The sequence below is a fragment of the Protopterus annectens genome, chromosome 11.part0 (assembly GCF_019279795.1).
Source record: "Protopterus annectens isolate FY-2018-M chromosome 11.part0, PAN1.0, whole genome shotgun sequence".
Lineage (NCBI taxonomy): Eukaryota > Metazoa > Chordata > Ceratodontiformes > Protopteridae > Protopterus > Protopterus annectens.
This window is the reverse complement of record NC_056745.1, coordinates 217,879,293-217,899,286: the sequence shown is the minus strand read 5'-3', so window position 1 is coordinate 217,899,286 and position 19,994 is coordinate 217,879,293. Positions and strand designations below refer to the sequence as shown.

Here is a 19,994-nt window from a genome sequence, read left to right as displayed (position 1 = left end):
AAGAAAGACTAAAGAAAATGGTGTCAGCTGCATGTTTTATAAGCCTGACGACCTGACGTCATGGAAGAGGAGACAGCAACCGACGCAGGACCCAAGACTTTGATATTCAGGTCGACTGAGGGCAACCTGCCAGCAGATTACCCAAATATAATGACTGCAACAGTGAAACACGAAGAACACCCACAGTGCAAAGTGTGTTTAGTTACTTGGCTTGCAGAATGCATTAAGTCTTGTAAATCTTTAGATTCTGCCCAAGCAGGAAGGGAAGACATTTTTTGTTTAAGATTTCCAGGGTATGTTGCTGAAATTTCAGGATATGGAACTGACAACTTAGTGCCCTGATATCAAGAGTAGCTGAGGTGTATACTTTTTTACCCTATCTTTCCAAGAAGTTGCTTTAATCCCTTTTGACCCTTGAGAAATAACCTCAGGGTCAGCTGTTGGATTTTTAAAAATATATTTATGTGAGTCAGGGACTCTATAGTACCAGTCAGGTTTTCTGGGAGCAGGAGAGTAGGGCATCAGGAGTCAAGCTGGATTCAAGGAAAACATCATCCACAACATCCAGGACTGGGGGGATATACCCAAGTGTCTGTGTTGCGGAAGATCTAAGAATTCAGAGTCTCTTTTTAGACTGAGGGTAGTCCCAACTCTCGCATTGGAAATGCTCCCCTAAATTATGCAGGGTTTCCCCAAAGGAAAAATCCTCTGGGGGAGAGGCTGACGGAATGGAGTCCTCTGCATCAGAATCCTCATAAGTGGAGAGGGGTTGCATGTCTTCATAGTCAGATGCATCAGATTCATCTGACTCTTGTTCAGACAAAACTACAGGGGACAGATCTCTCTTCCTTTTTGACGGGACAGCTTGGCTTCCCCTGATCAGCAATGATAAGGTCTTCCGCCATTTAAAGCATTTGAGACTGAGGCAAGGTAGCAGGCGCCCGACAGTGATTGGGTGTGGTTTGAACCCTGCGCCTAAGAAACTCGGTAGTTTTTGAAAGAATGGTAGTCGCGAAAGAACACATCGGCTTGTGTTGAGATTTGGTAGTACGAAGGACTTCCTCAGAAGCCTGTGCCTGCTAAGCAGCTCCAGACCCATCCAAGGTAGAGATGACCACAGGATCCTTAGTTGAAGAAGAGTTTTTCAGCACACCGGACTCCGAAAGGGTCTCAGTAGTGGCCTGCGAATCAACAGAAGCGGGCATTAGGGGCTGCGAAAGCACATCACATCACTGAGTACCGGAGGACTGACTACTAACTTAACGGAAGCGTCGTCGGTAGGTTTGGATCTGTGCGGTCTGTCTCTGTCTTTATCTTTACGCTTTTTCAGAAGATCTGCTGTCGGATGGCTTACCAAAGCCATATCAGAATTCGAAGACTGTAAATGAAAATATCTGGCTACAATAAGGGCCAGATGATGGATAGTTCTGGCGTTGAACAAAGCACAGATGCAACAGGGGATGTCGTGGTAAGAGTGGAAGTCTCCATGTGGTATTTGTTTTCCACAGGCAAGACAATTAACTTTTTCTGACATCGGTTAGTGCAAGAAAAAAGGATCCCCAATGGGGTACTTAGCTTTAAAAGACCAACTTCAATTCAGAGACGAAACTCAGGTAGCAGCTGACCGGCACTCATGCAAACTGCTTCGGCTTCGGGCTCCATGGCAAGAAAGATTGATGTAATAGTGTCGGCTGTCTTACTTTATACTACTGATGACCTGACGTCAGTCCTCAAGCGACAGCAACCGATGCAGAAATACTAAGCCTCTGGTATTCGGGCCGGCCGAGGGCTACCCTGGCAGGGATAACCCAAATGTGATGACTGCAACAGTGAAACAATAAGAGCAGCTAAGTTACTACGTAGTTCATGGAGAAAGCAGTACATTGACAAATGGCACTACACACATTTGTATAAGAGAATTATGCAGATGTCAAAAGTCCAAGACAAAGAACAACCAAAGGTGCCAGAAACAGACCTATAAAGAGCTGCACAGAGACACTTCTCAACTCAAGTTTCAATCAATCAAGAACCATCCCAAAAGTAAGAACAGATGTCCAGGGAAAACAGTCATGTTAAATTCTCCAGTAGGGGTAGACCACTGAATAAACTAGACAAATATTTGGACTGTTTCAGAGCTAAAACTGATTTTAAAGGACTAAAATGTTTGGTTCATTAAAACATGTTTTGAATATGTAAAGAAGTTTCACAATTAATGTTACAACCCACGACGCAATTAGTACAATGTTACGGTTAACTTGTAGTTATCAATTTCAAGATAAGCATGCTACCTCTAAAATAGATTTTCTAATTTTTGCTTTACATTGCACCAAGCTGACCATCAGCAGCCACTGCTGTGTCTCCTCATCAACACAGTCTATCTGGCTCTCCTTATTGTCCTAAGAATTGCTCCATCCCATGCTCGGGGCCAGTGAGAAGATCAAGGCATCCTTGAGCAATGTTACACTGCTGCTGGTGGGGGTCTTTAAATCCTCACTTTCCTGTTCTCCCACAAATGCATGCAAGGACCAGTAGATGGACCTTCAATGGGGAATGTACAGCATTTCATGCTGGCTCCCCAGTGACTTGGCCTATGTGCCCCACCCACTTCCATTTTGGGCAATATCCCCATACACATGTCCTCTGCATCTGCCAAAGATCTGACACAAACATCACTGAGTGTCCTCTCTGCCAAGACAGGCATGCCCATAATTTTCTAGTCACCCCTCACATTCCTAGGTCACTAACTGAACCTAGACTACCTGGGTCCTAGTCAGAGCTTTACCCCTCTGTGCCACAGTGTGGCAAATTTAACTGAAGACTTCGGTTCTGGTTTTTAAAAAGAAGGATTTAAAATATGGAGCATACAGCCCTAAAGCTGCTGATGAACTAGGTATAATAATTTGCATCTCATGTATTACAGAGTTCACATCTGCAATATAGACAGATAACAGACCACACCTACTGAGTGTGCCTTTGCATTACTTACTAAGCTTCCTAACATGAGAATGTTATCATCAGTATGGAGAATATCGATATCTGTGCAGTAACAGAAACCTGGTTCAAGGCTCCCGAGAGCACCCCAGCACTTCCAGATTATACCTCATACCATGCTTTTCGACCCCAAAACTCGGAATGAACCACAAAAGGAGGGGGAGTATCCATATTCATCAAAGATACCCACACCTCCAGGTTAGTGGCACTGCATGAAGCATCGGAGACCATCCATGTGCAACTAACAGTGGGCAAAACTGCCTTTCAGTTTGTAGCCTGCTACAGACCACCCTCCCAAACTCAGGAACCCCACTCGGCTTTCCTGAGAAAACTGAAGAATATGAAGGTCTCTCCAAACACCATTATATTGCGTGACTTCAACTACCCAAACATAGACTGGGAGCACTACTCAAGCCCCAACACCCTCGCCCAATGGTTTCTAGAATTTATAAACTCAAATGCTATGGAACAACTGGTCACAACTCCCACAAGAGGGGAAAATATATTGGACCTGATCATCACCAACATGGGGACTCTATTTTCCATACCAGAGGTATACCCCTCATTGGTAAGATCTGACCATAAATTAATCTCACTGGACATCCATATCCCGTCCCCACCCCCAGCCAAAGAAACCACGGTGAAGAACTTCTCAAAAGCAAACTTCACACTTCTCAAAACTGAGGTGGAATCTTTCAAAGCCCCCGGGCTAGTGGAAAATACGGCCCAAACTGCAGAATCCTTTACAAACGCTTTCTATGGACACCTACAGAAATACATGGATCATGCTATCCCAAATAAAACCAAGACTCATACCTCCAAAGGCAGGAGACCTGTCTGGTGGACCCCAGCCATAAATAAACTATACAACAGAAGGAGGAAGCTACTACATGATAAAGCAAAATCCCAAAAAGGGAAGGCATCTCTGATCAGTACTAGCAAGAAACTACGATCCCTCATAAAATCATCTAAGGCCAGCTTCGAAAGAAAAATTGCTAAAGATAATCACAAGGCCTTCTTTAGTTATGTCAGGAACCTGGGTGGCAACTCCCAGATATGCTCTGAGTTAGTTCAAAATGACAAAAAATACACTGAACCCACAGACATTGCCAACATCCTGGCAGACAGGTTCAGTGCAAACTTCTCCCCCTCCTTCCCCCCCAAAAGAGCAAATGTCTATCCCAACAGAGTGTAGCCTCCCTGACATCACAGATACACAGGTGAGAGCTGCCCTCTCCAAAGCAAAAAACACAGCATCAATGGGACCGGACGGTGTCCCGGGCTGTGTCTTACATGAACTCCAAGAAGAACTGAACCCTCACATAAAGTCACTGTTCAATCTCAGCCTTACTACAGGATATGTACCCAAGGAATGGCGTACAGCAACAGTGGTCCCACTCCACAAAGGTGGTGCCACAAAGGACCCCGGAAATTATCGCTCTATAAGCCTGACTAGCCTGGTCTGCAAAGCTATGGAGCATATCATGAAACTCATAAACAAAGACATTGGGAACCTCCAAAACTGGATCCTACCCAATTCGGCTTTAAGGGCAGAGCTTGCCTCTTGAACCTGGTCAACTTCTTTGAAACAGTCACCAAGGCCATAGATGAAGGGAAGGTAGTCCACACAGCCTACCTGGACCTCGCAAAAGCCTTCGACACAATACCCCACTTGGGCATCATAAATAAGCTCACCAGCTTAAATACCAACCCCTATGTCACAAGATGGGTTGCAAACTGGCTCAGGGATAGAACCCACATGGTCAGAATTACAGGTGCCATGTCAGACTCTAAACCAGTTACAAGTGGCGCCCCACAAGGCTCAGTCCTGAGACCTCTCTTGTTCGGTATATATTTCTGAGGTACAGGCTAACATGGGAGGACTATGGCTCACCAAGTTTGCAGATGACTGCAAACTGGGTGCCATAATCAACTCGCCGACTGACACAAGCATCCTCCAAAAGGGTCTCACAGAGACGGATAACTGGTGCCAGAGCCATGGCCTAAAGCTAAATGCCAAAAAGTGCATAGTCATCCCCTTTGGGAAAAACAAAGTGCCCACAAATTACCACATAGGTGGTAATCCATTAAGTACGGAAGAAGTAATTAGGGATTTGGGGACCCAAGTAGATAGCAATCTCTCCTTTGACAATCACGTTGCCAAAGTGGTTAGAAAGACCTTCTATATAGCCTATCTTATCACAAAAGGGTTTACATCTAGATCAAGAGAGGTCATTGTGCCCCTCTACTCATCACTCATCAGGCCCATAATTGAACACAATGCCCCATTTGGGATGTACCTTACCAGACACCTGCAGCAACTGGAAAGACCCCAAAAGTACCTCACCAAGAGGATCAAGGGACTCAAACAGATGCCCTACGCAGTTAGGCTAAAGAAACTCTAGCTCTACTCAGTTGCTTACCGCCTACTCAGAGGCGATCTGTGCCTGACGTATAAAGTCATGTCCAACCCAGAATTAATGGACATGCTCCACCTCAGGAAATCCAAATCCCTTAGAGCTACACGCTACATGGACTTAAACCTCAGCACAGAAATAAATAGGACATGCTGGAGGGACAGATTCATATCCCAGAGGCTCCCCTCACTCTGGGACAAAATCCCAATCCATGTTAGGCAGAGTCCCTCAATGACTCTCTTCAAGAGAAATCTTGACGAGTGGATGGGAGATCATAGGTTTACCCCTGGGATCTCTTCTGTGTCCCTACTAGACAGAGGCACAGTAAACTAACCTCAAAAGGTCTATCTTATGTGACCTACTATACAGAGGCACAGTCAACTAATCTAAAAGGGTGGCGAAAGCCAAACACACTCTGGCTAAGCTTATAAATGTCCTAGGGCAGATAGCCTAGTATCAACCTATGAACCTATGACGGATTTGTGGGAGTAAAATAGCTTTTTAGGGTTGATTAGTGATTGTGAGCCTGAGAATATCAGAGCTGTGACCTATAAGAGTGTCTAGTTCTCATATACTTCTGACTTGCTGACTACTTGTCAAATTTTGCAAGCTGAATGATTAGATAACATTTCTTGAAATTTGTTAAAATTGAGTTTCAGATGCATTTCAGTTTGCGTATGTTATCTTAAGTTATTCTCTCCCTCTTTTTTTTTTAATGCAGAGCTGATTTTTCTTGATCTGAATTTGGGGTCTAGCACTAGGTGTTGTTAAGTATGTAGAAAAGTGTTGGGAAAAAATTCACTTTAAAGACACAAATCCTAGCTAAGTTAACTTACTCCCCTTCCCACCAGGTTGTCCTTGGTAAGTTTCAGATCATCGCTTAGATATTTGTGAAATGCAAATGGCCGATCAATGCTGATTTATTCCAGGGTGTCTCATTTTCTGCATTACTTTTCTTAAAGATCATTAAGTCCTCCCCTCAATCACCCTACTGATTTGTTCCTCCCAGGGGCAAAAATCAACTAGCCCACTCATTTCTCTCTAAGTTAACATGTGCAGAGATTGGTGTTATTATCCATCACGAGAGTGAGATTTTTTTTTATATAGATCCTTATGTCCCAATGCTGCTGGTCAACTTCTGTAATAGCTTGTCAACAACAGAAGCATGATACTACCATATATGTGGCTATCCGTCTGTGGTGTTACATGCCACAGGACAAATACAGACAATGGGTCCTCCAATGATCCAACTGCAGCCTCTCCAACTCAAGATGGATGAACCAGCAACTGACAATTCCCAACATCTTCATCTCAACTCCTAAACCGCTAGTTGAACCCAGATTGTCTGGAAGAAAAGTCAAGGATTTATCCCTCCTCCTTTGCCAACTGACCTGCTTATTTTCTACACTTCTGTCATCATTTTCCACCTACCCAAGGGCATCTGTGCAATCATACAAAGAAGATGACAGAATAATTTCAAGTTAGATGCCTTACTAAATACAGATATTTCTTTTAATAAAGCTGCAACAGATACGGTCGGTTGCTACATACAGCGTGGTGTTATTGGTGTTATTATCCATCATGAGAGTGAGATTTTTTTTATATAGATCCTTATGTCCCAATGCTGCTGGTCAACTTCTGTAATAGCTTGCCAACAACAGAAGCATGATACTACCATATATGTGGCTATCCGTCTGTGGTGTTACATGCCACAGGACAAATACAGACAATGGGTCCTCCAATGATCCAACTGCAGCCTCTCCAACTCAAGATGGATGAACCAGCAACTGACAATTCCCAACATCTTCATCTCAACTCCTAAACCGCTAGTTGAACCCAGATTGTCTGGAAGAAAAGTCAAGGATTTATCCCTCCTCCTTTGCCAACTGACCTGCTTATTTTCTACACTTCTGTCATCATTTTCCACCTACCCAAGGGCATCTGTGCAATCATACAAAGAAGATGACAGAATAATTTCAAGTTAGATGCCTTACTAAATACAGATATTTCTTTTAATAAAGCTGCAACAGATACGGTCGGTTGCTACATACAGCACGATCATCATCAGGAAATGCCGTTACCTCCATGTTGGAGAATGTTTATTCCGTGGAGTTTGATAAAGCTACCTCAATGGGAACGAAGTAAGATGCACCAATCCAAACTGCAACAATATGACAGTGAAGTCAGACATTTGGTACTTGTGTATAAAAGGCCACGTGCCATTCCCCCTTTGAGATACTGACTAAACTTTCAGGAATAACTGCCGGACAATCAGACACACAATACACCTGAGACAATTTTTTTATAGATTTGAATGCAGTCCAGTTCTGAACTTAAACATAGCACATTCCCCTAACATTTCAACACAGGGAGTACTGTCCATGACATACCTGGTGTGTCAAAAATTTGATTTTAAACCTTTAACTTCATTCATAGAACAATGGCATGAGCACACATGCAGTTGTAGTAAAGAAAACAAACTATTTTAATTTTTTCATTAACTTTACGCATTATGCATACATAAAAAATGCCACAAACCAGTGATGATGAACTCCATGAAAAAATAGCATAAACAGCAAACCCAGTTAATAATCTGTGTTGAAACAAGGCAGAAACAAGTTGCTGAAGACTTCAATTCACACCAAACTGCTACAGGACAGCAATTTATTAAAAATATGTTAGGGCTTTCACAATGATACATATTGCTTCATCAGACAAACCTACATCTTCAACAGTCAGTTATATACACAATTTTAAAACAATAAACCAAGTACAACTAACAACCACTTTAAAAACACACACCCTCATCAAGAAGCTATACAAACAAAGTAAAATCTTATTGCATTGCTCTAAAGCATAGCACCCATCACTTCAGCTTCCTGGATTTCAAAAACAGGTTTCAATGGCACTGAATCATTCAGTCCAAGCCCACAATGAGCCCCCAGGCTCAGAATCCACTCTCTCTTTCGGCTTTTCCCAGTTAGGGTTCGCCACAGCGGATCATCTTGTCCGCTCATGATTGGCAGTGGAGTTTTACGGTGTCGAGTTGTCAGCCCGGCACCCAACATTCCACGGAATGCACACACGCGCACTCACCCCTAGGGCCAATTTTAGAGTGTCCAATCCACTTGCAGCATGTCTTTGGGGATGTGGGAGGAAACTGGAGCACCCAGAGGAAATCCACACGACCGCAAGGAGGACATGCAGACTCCGCACAGAAGACACCCCAGCCGAAGATCGAACCGGAGAGCCTCTTGCTGTGAGGCGACAATGCTAACCGCTGCACCACTGCAGCTGTCCAGCCTCAGAATCCACTGCAGTTCAATATTCTCAATTCTATTTGTCAGATCACCCATTCTGACAATAAGATTTTACTTTCAGTTTGTATGCTTCTTGATGAGGGGGTGTGTTTTTAAAGTAGTTGCAATTGGTTTATTGTGTTTTAAAATTGTGTATATGACTGTTGAAGATGTAGGTTTGTCTGATGAAGCAATGTTCATCATTGTGAAAGCCCTAACATATTTTTAATAAATCACTGCCCTGTAGCAGTTTGGTATGAATTGAAAGTCTTGAGCAACTTGTTTCTGCCTTGTTTCAACACGGATTATTAACTGGGTCTGCTGTTTCTATTATGTAAACGTTTTTTTTTTTTTTTTTATCATTCATTCTAATATTGCATAAATTGCTCAAGTCCAGTTTTACCTTACATTTCCTTCCTCCTCTTGAACATTCTTCTGCAAACCCAGAGCTGTTGGACATGCTACACTTAAAGAAATCCCAATCCCTCAGAGCTACACGCTCCAGGGATCTAAACCTTGCCATCACAATAAACAAAACATGCTGGAGGGATAGGTTCCTGACCCAGAGACTCCCCAGACTCTGGAATAGATTGCCCATACATGTCAAGCAGAGTGCCTCTTTGGACCTCTTCAAGAGGAACCTTGACGATTGGATGGGAGAAAGGAAATTCACCCCAGGGATCACGTCAGTCGCCCTGCTAGACAGGGGTCCAGGAAAGTAAATAATGTGGGAAGAAATAGCCAGGGAATTGTTATGGCTAGGCTTGTATAGGCCCTAGGGCTGATAGCCTAGTACCAACCTATGAACCTATGAACCTATATAAATTTCCTTTTCAAAAATACAATAGAGCTAACAAGTCAGGACTGGACAAATTTTGACAATTTTGTTAAGAAGACTGTGTAAGGAATTATGTCCAGTATTTTGTGTAACTTTAACAGATTACTGGTTTAAAAAAAAACTGTTTCATCTTTTTGGATGACATCAAATATTACTCCTTTACATAAAGGAAGGAAGTCAAATTACAGACATTAGTAGCCTTACATCCATGTTTCTAAAGTGTTTTAAATGGTGTATTACAGATCTAATACACACTGGTGAGAGACCAATTTTTCTATGTCTGACATGAATCAACATGGTTTCATTAAAGGATGATCAACTAACTACTTCTGTAGAGTTTTACAATCACATCACTCTGGTAATAGCTCATAAGCTAACCGGTAGGGGGTCATTTTTTTTTTACCTCACTAAAGCTTTCAACTTCTTGCATCACAAGTCAATTCTTGTTGCATTAATAAGACATAATTGATCCGTCAGTGACAGTTTATTGAACTTGGTGTTTGTAAACTTTCCCTCAGAATGGATCTGCAAGATCAGTAAACATGCCAGTGATTCAAAATTGGATTTAAACTGACTTGTAAGGAATATCTTGACCAAGTAAATAATTACTTACAAAAATTTGATCACATGGGATCAACAAATGCCTTAAATTCAGAACAGGCAAGTGTAAGGTGACATATTTTGAAAAATATATTTGTCTTGATCTAATTATTCTACTGACAACACAAAGAAATTAACACTAAGTCACCATCACCTCAGGAAGAATTTCTGTTTATAATCATGAAGATGATGTGAATTAAAGCCTGGACACCATTTGGATTAATGATGAAAATTATATCATTAAGAGATGACGTACACATACTCAATCTACAAAAGACAACTTGATCCGTCCCATCCTAAAATTCAATAAAAGTATTATATACATATACCATAAATCAATTGAAAAAGTTAGAAAAAATTCAGCAGAACTTTACCAAAAGATTGCCTTCTGTTCAAAATTAAACTATATGGAAATACACAGTTATTTTAAAATTATTTCACAATACAGATATTATAAATGTAAATTAACACTTTCATGTAAAGTGTACAATGATGAAATCTTACAGACATAATTAAATGTTGAAATCAAAATAAATTCATACACAAGAACAAAAATGTAAATTTCTTTTTTCCACTCACTATACAGTTGTTCCATTAATTCACAACCAACATCACAACCTAAACATAGTTTATATAACCAAATATCAACACTTAAATGTCCCACAACACACTGAAGAAAAAGCTCCCAATGAGTTATAACCCAGAACTGACAGGTACTATGAATAAAACTACACAGTCATCACAATATGACAGGCTGTCAAGCTGCATCAAATTCAGTTTATTCAAGGTACAGGCATACGATGTCTTCAGAACCAGAAATCATGAGATGGCACTACATGACAAGGGACACACACAAGCATCCCCAGAAAAGTGACAATTTCTGCTAAAGGAAGGATTCCATCACTAAAAATTCCTGTAGAGACCAGGACACACAACTCAGCCATCTTCAATGCTAAGATGCATGAATATCATTTTTAGGCATCTTTATTAAATCACAGTATACACGCACGCACACACACACACACACACACACACACACACACACATATATATATATATATATATATATATATATATATATATATATATATATATACACATATACATACATAGATTCATAGATTAGTACTAGGCTAACTGCCCCTGTGGGCCATTTTCTAAGCCTAGCCAATTACCCCATGTGAGAAATGAACCCTGCACTTTGTGTGTAAGGTGAACACCTTAACCATTATGCCAACCCCCTCCCCCTTATATATATATATATATATATATATATATATATTTATATATTTCTTTTACATACACATAACAGAAGAGAAAACAAATCATAGTGATATTTCTCATGGTTTTCATGAAATTTACATGTATGCTTTATTTTTAACAAGTATTCACTCCAATATAATATAAACTGTTCAATCTTTGCCACATCTGAAACTTCATTTCGCCTCAACATTATTCTGCTTGTATACTACATATACATTCAGTTTACTTCTATGCAATTTGCTTATTCCTTTTTCTAAATAACCCACCTCCAGTTTCTTTATCTCCTTTGTAATATTTAGACCTTTAGTTAAAGATGGTTTAAATTTTGACTGGCATTTTCAACTAATTGCTTTTTTAGCAGCCAATAGCATAAGACTTAGGAAGGCCTTACACACACACACACACACATATATATATATATATATATATATATATATATATATATCTATATATATATATATATATATATATAGGCAAATCAGATCCTGTGTCACACCTCAAAAAAAAAATATTTAGTTAAAGCCATCCGCTCAGCTAACATTTTTGTAGTGCTATTCTGTAGTGAGTTTTTAAAATCTGCCATCTCATTAGACACCACAAAAAAAAAAAAAAAAAACACATTTCCAATGACCCCTCCAATTCACCTCCAGCATTTGCCAACTAGCTGAAGAAAAAATCCCTGAAATTTGCTTGGGATATACAATATATATGCAAACCATTCCAAGCAAAATCCATGTCTTTGCAGCAAACTTGGGAGCCATTCAGATGTCCTTAAATTGTTCCTATCCAAACTGACTTTCCAGTCTCTCTTTCCAAACTGTTCTAACCTTCCATGTTCTTATAGTTACCATGTACTTTATATGTCCTACTAATTATTCCCTTTTTACTATCAGCTTCAATTCTAGCCTCAACTAAAAACTCCACAGAGCTGGTCTTTCACTTTGCACTCCACTCCCTTATTTCTCTCTCTTTTCCTACATTTTTAAACACCTTTAACAAATTATCACTTGTGACTTAGGCACACTTACATTTATATAAAAGCAATCAAACCATATTAACAAGTTTACATGTACAAGTGCTACACATCACAACTGTTATCCATCATACAATCTAAGCAACATTATATAAACTATTCAGTGACTGCCTTCTCTTAAACCTCATTCCTCCTCCAAACCATTTTTCTGCATGAACTGTTCCAAAACTGTTCCATTTTTTTTAAACCGGCATCTTTATTAAATTATCACGTATGGCATAGACAATTATACATTTATATAAATAAGAAAAGAACAAATGACCAGGAAGCCAAGAGTCAACTACCAGAGTATTTAATAGGCTGAAACAACACAGTTAAGTGCTTTCGTCTTTATGACTTCTTCATAACTATGTCATACATGAAAAGGTACCATACTTATAAAAAATGACATCATCATTATACACCCCCAGAAACAACCAATGTCGATTTCCTACAAGTAAGGTTCCTTTTCCTGTATGACACAGTTCTGAAGAAGTCATAAAGACAAAAGCTCTTAACTGTGTTGTTTTAAGCTATTAAATACTTCTGTAGCTGACTCGTGGCTTCCTGGACAGCTGTTCTTTCCTTGCCTATCTTTTTTATGTACCAGTTTCAGGGTTTGCACAGAATTTTTGATACATTCACATGAATGAAAACAAAGCACATTGACATATTTTTAGTTTCAAGCATTATATATTACTTTTAATATATCCAGTCATTGTCAGTCAAACATTACACAACTCATTCAAATCCTGACTTCTTTTAAACTTATTCCTCCTCTAAAACATTACTCTGCATGCATTGTTCTCACAATTCCCATTTTTTCTATGTATGTTGCTCCTTCCCTTTTCTAAAGATACCAATTCCAGTTCTTTTATCTTGGTTACTATATTTACTATAGTATGGTTGGTTTAGACTGATTTCCATTTTCTAATAATTGCTTTTTTGGCAGCCACCATAATTAGGTTCAGCAAGGCCTTACTTTGTCTAGGCAATTCTAATTCTGTATCACTGCTCTAAAAAAATCCCTTAGTTATACCAATTTGCTCAACCAGTATTTCTGGCAGAGTAGTCTGCAGGGAATTTTTAAAATATGCCAACTCTTACATTCCCCAAACTATGTTCCAAATTACCTCTTTCTTCCCTGTCAAGCCTCCAACATTTCCATCTACTCGAGGAAAAAATCTTTGGAGTCTACTTGGTGTATAAAAATACCTTTGTAAACACTTCCAAGCAAAGATCCTGAACCTTCTAGACTTTGTTGTATATTTGGGAGTCATAAATATATCCCCTATTGTTTTTTTGTGAATTCCTTATCCAATCTCTCTTCCCAATCCTTTCAAACCTCCGCTGATTCTTTATCATGCAATATTTTACATACTCTACTAATTATCCCTTTTTTAAACAGCAGCTTCTGTTGCAGATTGTACAAAAACTCCACCAGTGCTTGTCTTCCATTTAGGATCCTCATATTCCTTTCTTTCTGCCTATACTCAGATATCAATCCTTAACAGGGAAAACAGTTTGTAGCCTGCAGTCCAAATAAATTCTTGGCCTCTTCCCATTCTATTACCTTTCCCTCTCTGATTATTTGCTGTTAATACCTTGGTTCCTTCGTCAGTTTTCTCCAGTAAATTCTATCCCCTTCTTGCCTATTGTCTGTATGCATAAATGCAGTCATCCCTATTGGCAGAAACTGCTCTCTCCATTTTCATGTTGGCTTAGCTCTTAGAATACTTTCTGCTACTTTATGAATATAATATTCTGTATTGTTATTCATAAGGATTTACATCCAAAATCCCAGTCTCTCATTGATTCCTAAGCTTGTTTAATCATCATCCCTTTCCACTTCTGACTTACAGCTTTCTGCTTGCACTAAGTATAGGAGCCTTAACTGTGTAGCTCTGAAATGCTCCTTCAAATCACATAATCCCAAACCACCTTGTTCTATTAGAAGGATCAGCTTATCCCACTTGACTCTTGCAAATCATTCATTCTTTATTAACTGCTATCCACAGCTTCTCTTCTGGTTGATAAAAATATGCCTGTGCATAAAATAAAAGGGACTAAAAACATTTTGACTGCTTGTATCTTGCTAACCAAATCCCTAAAACAGGGCTTCCAATTTCTCAGGTTTTGCATTATCTTTTGTTTAGTCTCTTCCCACATATCCTTAGCTGCTGTAACAGAATTCTTTTTCATCCATACTCCTAAGTATTTCATTTTATCAAGTTCCCATAAATATGGATGTTGATGAACCAATCCGTGTGTAGGTACAAAGTTTACAGCTATTGGCTCTGTTTTATCTTCATTAATTCAATTAAAACTATCTCAAAATGTTCCACAACACTAAAACATCCTTTTCTGGTTTAATCAGGTATAAAACAATATTGTCTGGAAATAAAGTCAGCTTTTCTTGATTACTATACGAATTATATCCTTAAATTACAGAGTCCCTTCTTTTCGTTGCCAATGGATCTAAATATAATGCAAACAACAAAGGGAAAAGAGATTACCTCTGTCTGGTTCATCTGCTCAAACAGAACTTATCAGAGAGGAACTCACCCACTTTAATTTCTGCCTCTGATCCCTCATATATCCTTCTAATCAACCTTATTTTATTAGGGAATCCAAATGCTTCCATTGCCCTACTCATAAAATCCCATCTTACTCTGTCCAATGCTTTCTCCGCATCAAGACCCACCAACAACAGTGGTGTTTTCTTACAATCCACATCCCTCTGGATCATCATTGTTCTATTAATGTCCTCAAATGCCTGCCTACCCTCCATAAATCCACACTGATTTGTATCTATCAATTTTGGTATCAATTTTGACATTCTTTCAGCCATTATAGACAAACACTTTACAATCATGGCTTAGAATTGAAATGGGTCTATATGAAGCTGGATCTGACGAGTCTTTACCATCTTTAGGTATTACACACCACCTCTTTCTTCCAGGATTAATGCTGCTCTTCCCTTTTAAACTATTGTTAAACAATTTTTAGGAGTTTCTTTCCTCCTAGCTTTCAAACTTCCACATGAATATAATCTATTCTTGAGGATTTTCCTGTAGATTGGTTATACATCACCATTTTTATCTCACGTCCTCCTATCCTGTTAGTAATGGAGCCTCATCTACCTCTAACCTTGGCATAGTTGATTCTTCTATAAGCATCTCCATTTGTATCTTTTCTTGATTTCCATATTTCTTTGCTTTATACAGATTTTCATACAATTTCTGAAATATTTCTAGTACCTATATAGGATCTCTGTTACGTTCTTTGTTATAGGCTATCTAAGCTGCTTTCTGTTGCTCGAGTCATTGTGCTAAAAGTTTTTGTGCTCTTGAGTTAATATCAATAAACATTTGCTTAATGGCAGTCTATCTAAACTCACACATACTATTGAGGTAATCCCTTATTTTCAGTTTAGCATTCTGCAATTGCTCCTCTTCTTGTTCTGTGAGATCCCCTCTATTCTACCTATTCTACAATACTTTAACCTTGGTCAGTCCCCCTGAATAATTCTGGTTACTTCTTAACCACATCTCCATTTCTTTCACTTCCACCCCGTTTTTAAACTCCACTTGAATTTATTCCCACTCCCTCCCTAACTATATTTTCAGAAGAATTTTTTTTCCCTCACAGCTCCTGAATAATTTCCACTACCCATTTCTCAAATTCCTCTCCTCTTTTTAACTGACAAGTGGTAAAGTGCCAATGTCTCATTTTTATTTTGTTACCTTGCATTTTTATTTTAGTTATTATTGGTATGTGATTTGAAATAGTTATTGAGTGCATATCAAAGCATTCAATTAAATGCGCATGTTCCTATGAAATGTAATTTCTTCTAACTTAGCCTAGTTTTTGTACTTTGGAGAATATGTAAATCTGCTCCAAATTTATACAAATGAATTCACATCTTTCATGCCAAATAGTTTCATACATTTCTTCAAGAATTGTTACATTTTCCCTTCTGCCCCCCCCCCCCGATACATCCTCACTGCTGCAAAGTAAATTCCAGTCCCATCCTATAAGTAATATTCCCTGCTGAAAACTGATTTCTCCCAGAATTTTCCTAAGATCCATTACAGCAATTTTAGGTGGAATATAAATACATGCCAGTGTAATCATCCTCCCCTGCTAGTAAGCCCCTTAGTACTACAAATCTACATTATCTTTTTTCTTCTTCTTCTATCACTACTGGAGCTCCTCTTGCAATTAATATAAGTAATCCCCTTTTCCTTTGCCTCAGATATTCCACTAAATAACCATCCTGAAAGCCTTTCTTTGTCAAACTCACATGCTCATTTCTTTCCAAATTTGTCTCTTGTAGCATAGCTATTTGCTCTTTGCATTTTTTAAATATAGTTCACTGTTCTTTCTGTTTTGTATATATCTGTGAGACCACTCACATTTAAAAATAATATTGAAAGTGTTGTCATTATGCTTAGAAGTTACTATTCCCATCTATTATGTGTAACAACTTTTTTTTAAATGTCTAATTTCAGCTTTTGTGTTACAAGGACACACTTATGTTTGGCAGGTTGATCTTTTATACAGTTGTTTCTTGTTATATCCATTTGAATCTATGTTGCATCTTTCAAAACATTTTGTTTTAGCGAAAAACCTCAAACAAAAAACACACTCCCCAGAACAGCCCTAAAACCTATTAATATTAACACACAAAACTATGTACATCTTAAAATATTGAAGTTTAAAAGTCTTAATAGGAACAAATTATCCCAGAGTGACGGCCACATTCACAGACTTATATTAATCTATAATGAAGATTATCCATGCTAAGATGCATTGTACAGCCTGTGCTTCTACTAAGTACTGTTTTTGTTTTATCTTTATTCCTCTCTCAGATGAGAAAAAAACACTTGAATGCTTTCAAAAACATTATCTTCTCGCCACTGAAAGAAAATAGCATTCTGTTTCATTGCCCCTTATCAGATTTGCCTCCATAAAGGCATAAAAAACAGATACACAGTTGCCTCTATTTTATTCCTCTTCTAGCTAGTGATGTACAGTGAGTAGTAATTTTTCACAAACACTTCACTGTCTTCCACTTTTAGTACTTTGTCCTTTTGTCACAATTTTGTCTCATTTATTTGCAAAAGGGAAAACTTTTTTATTATATCCTGTGTTCTTTTTTTACCTTCTTCCCCATAAAACTTGTTACTAGATCAAGCCAATGGCCTTAATCCAGACATTCCCCTCCGCAGGACTAAGAAAAAGTATAACAATTTTTCTTGCAGCATGCTCTTTTGTCCAGACTGTTCTTTTCTTTTGACACTGCAGTGTCTACATTTCTTACAATAGAACAAGGAGAAAGAAAGAAGGGGAAAAAACAGGGGCACCTCTTTACTTAATATCCATATCACACTCAAATATAACTGAGAATGCTTTATTTCATGTCATGCAGGTTATGTCATGCATTATAAAAATACTACTTTTAAAAATATTTTGTTTTACTTGTAGTTAACTCTTTCCTTCCTCTTCCCCTCTCCCAAATGTAATGTAAAAATGGAGACCCAAGTCTACAAGACAATGGCTCTTGAGAAAAGTGAGGATTCCGGATCTAGGGGGCCTTGACTGCAGAAACTGTCAGATCTGAAGGTGTCGCATCTGGCAATTTTTTGACTTTAGTCCAGCAGGACCAGGAGACAGAGCAGGAGGGTACTTTCTATGCTCCTTGGGCTCCAATAATCTTGGCTTTTTTGAAGGGGTTTGAGCCCCAGAAGTAGAGTAAGAAGCTGACAAAACACCCTTCAGGACCAACTAATTCAGTCTATTGCTAATTGCCCTGGAACTGAAACCAGCACATATCTCAACAAGGCACCTGTAAATGAGAAGGGCCTTAACAATACATGCATTATCTGTTGGTACCAGAACTGGGTATCTTATGCCCACAGAAAGTGAACTTCTTAAACCCAGTAGTCTTGTTAGCCATACCAGCAACTATGCAACTCTAGAGACAACAAAAGCTCTAACAACTACTTGCAAAAAGTACAGAAAAGTATATAGTTTTTTTTTTAAAGAAAAGAAAAAGATATCTACCAACAATGGTAGAAAGAATACTTTACAAGGTACAGGAAAAAAAGGCCAAATACCAACTATGGTACGGTAAAATACACAAACTGGTAGAGTAAGACTGTTATGTCTGTCCCTCACGGTGGGGACAACAAGGTGGAGAAGGATGTATACAGCCATAATCCCTCAGAAGACCGATGGTATTGTGACGCACTCATCTGGGGGGGGGGGGGCTTCTGCCTCACCAAGCCACACATGGTGGCAGCCTTCGTGAGTATATGGACTCACTGGGGGATGGAACTGTGTTCCCACGGTGGCACTATCCACCAACCCAGGGAGAGGGTAAGGCCATATGAACACCCTTACTGCCAGGATGCTGGTGAGGGGCCGGGCAACCCTCATGGCTGTTTGCATGAGGGCTCCCTGTACTGAACAACTGTCTAGTATGAATAAATGAAGAGAGTTATATGGTCAACAGGTGTGAGGCAAAAGGCATCTAGAAAAAAATAACTAGCTCTTCCCTGAATTACTGTTAGCTTTCTGCTAAGATGTACAGTAAAGTTATATTTATTTACAACCAGTGCATTAGACTGTCTGCATCTTAACACTGCAGTACAGTGAAATACAGTATTTTCAGTTTCACTTCACACTTGGATACAATTTGCTGTCATTTTCAGTTTACATGAGTTTTTGTTTTTCCCTCTAAATGTTCTTCCTATGCATGCCATTCGCCAAGCCATCATCATGGCCACCCATTCTTTCCCAACTGTGGAGGCAGAACTTTAAGTCACTAGTTTCTCCTTATGAGGCAATTCGTTCCTTGACTGGCCAAAACACGCCCTTGGCCCAGCACTCAATACAGCAACAAAGGGACTTTTCATCCAAGTCCCCAACTTCACATCACTTGGTGGTGAAATAGGCACACGCATCACTGCTGGGGCAACCAACACCCCAAGTCCCCAACTCCCCAAGCAGGTATGTGCATATTCCACCATGAGCCCTATGAGTGCCACCAGGATCATGGCTTGAACAGCCACACTTATGCCTTTTCCACAAGTGTGGCTTATCTATTGGGGCTGGTTATAACTTACCCCTGCAGCAGAAAAGCCGCCAAATCCTTCACTGCAAATGAGCCACCTGCAAAAAGATGTGCTTTTCCCATGCTCCCAAGCCAGCTCTTCTAGCATCTGGGCTGCAAATCGAACTTGGGTCATTAGAGTTCAGAGTCAGAACTCCATCCCTCTGTGCTACAGATTCAGTTTACTTTGTTACAAGCAAAAAATATGTCTAGAGAATGAGTAATGGGAATAGTAACTCATTTCTACACAGTATGCTACACACATTCTGTGCACTGTGTGTCTCACGTGTTATTTCAAATGTTCAATATCAGTTGTCTTCTAAGCTGTTTTTATATCCCTTGCTGTTTGACTTTTTTGCTTTTAATTGTGCTGTTTTGCCCACTTCTCTTTTAGTCATTGTCTCGTTTTACAACATTTTTCACTGTGTAATAATGAAAACAAGAACAAACCAAA

General features: G+C 39.3%; 1 protein-coding gene across 1 annotated transcript in view; it reads right to left on the bottom strand.

The window, feature by feature from the left end:
• The window catches only part of FGD6 (FYVE, RhoGEF and PH domain containing 6), a 1,320,563-nt gene that overhangs the window by 1,241,347 nt on the left and 59,222 nt on the right, over window positions 1–19,994 (bottom strand). The gene's annotated exons all lie outside the window — the stretch shown is intronic.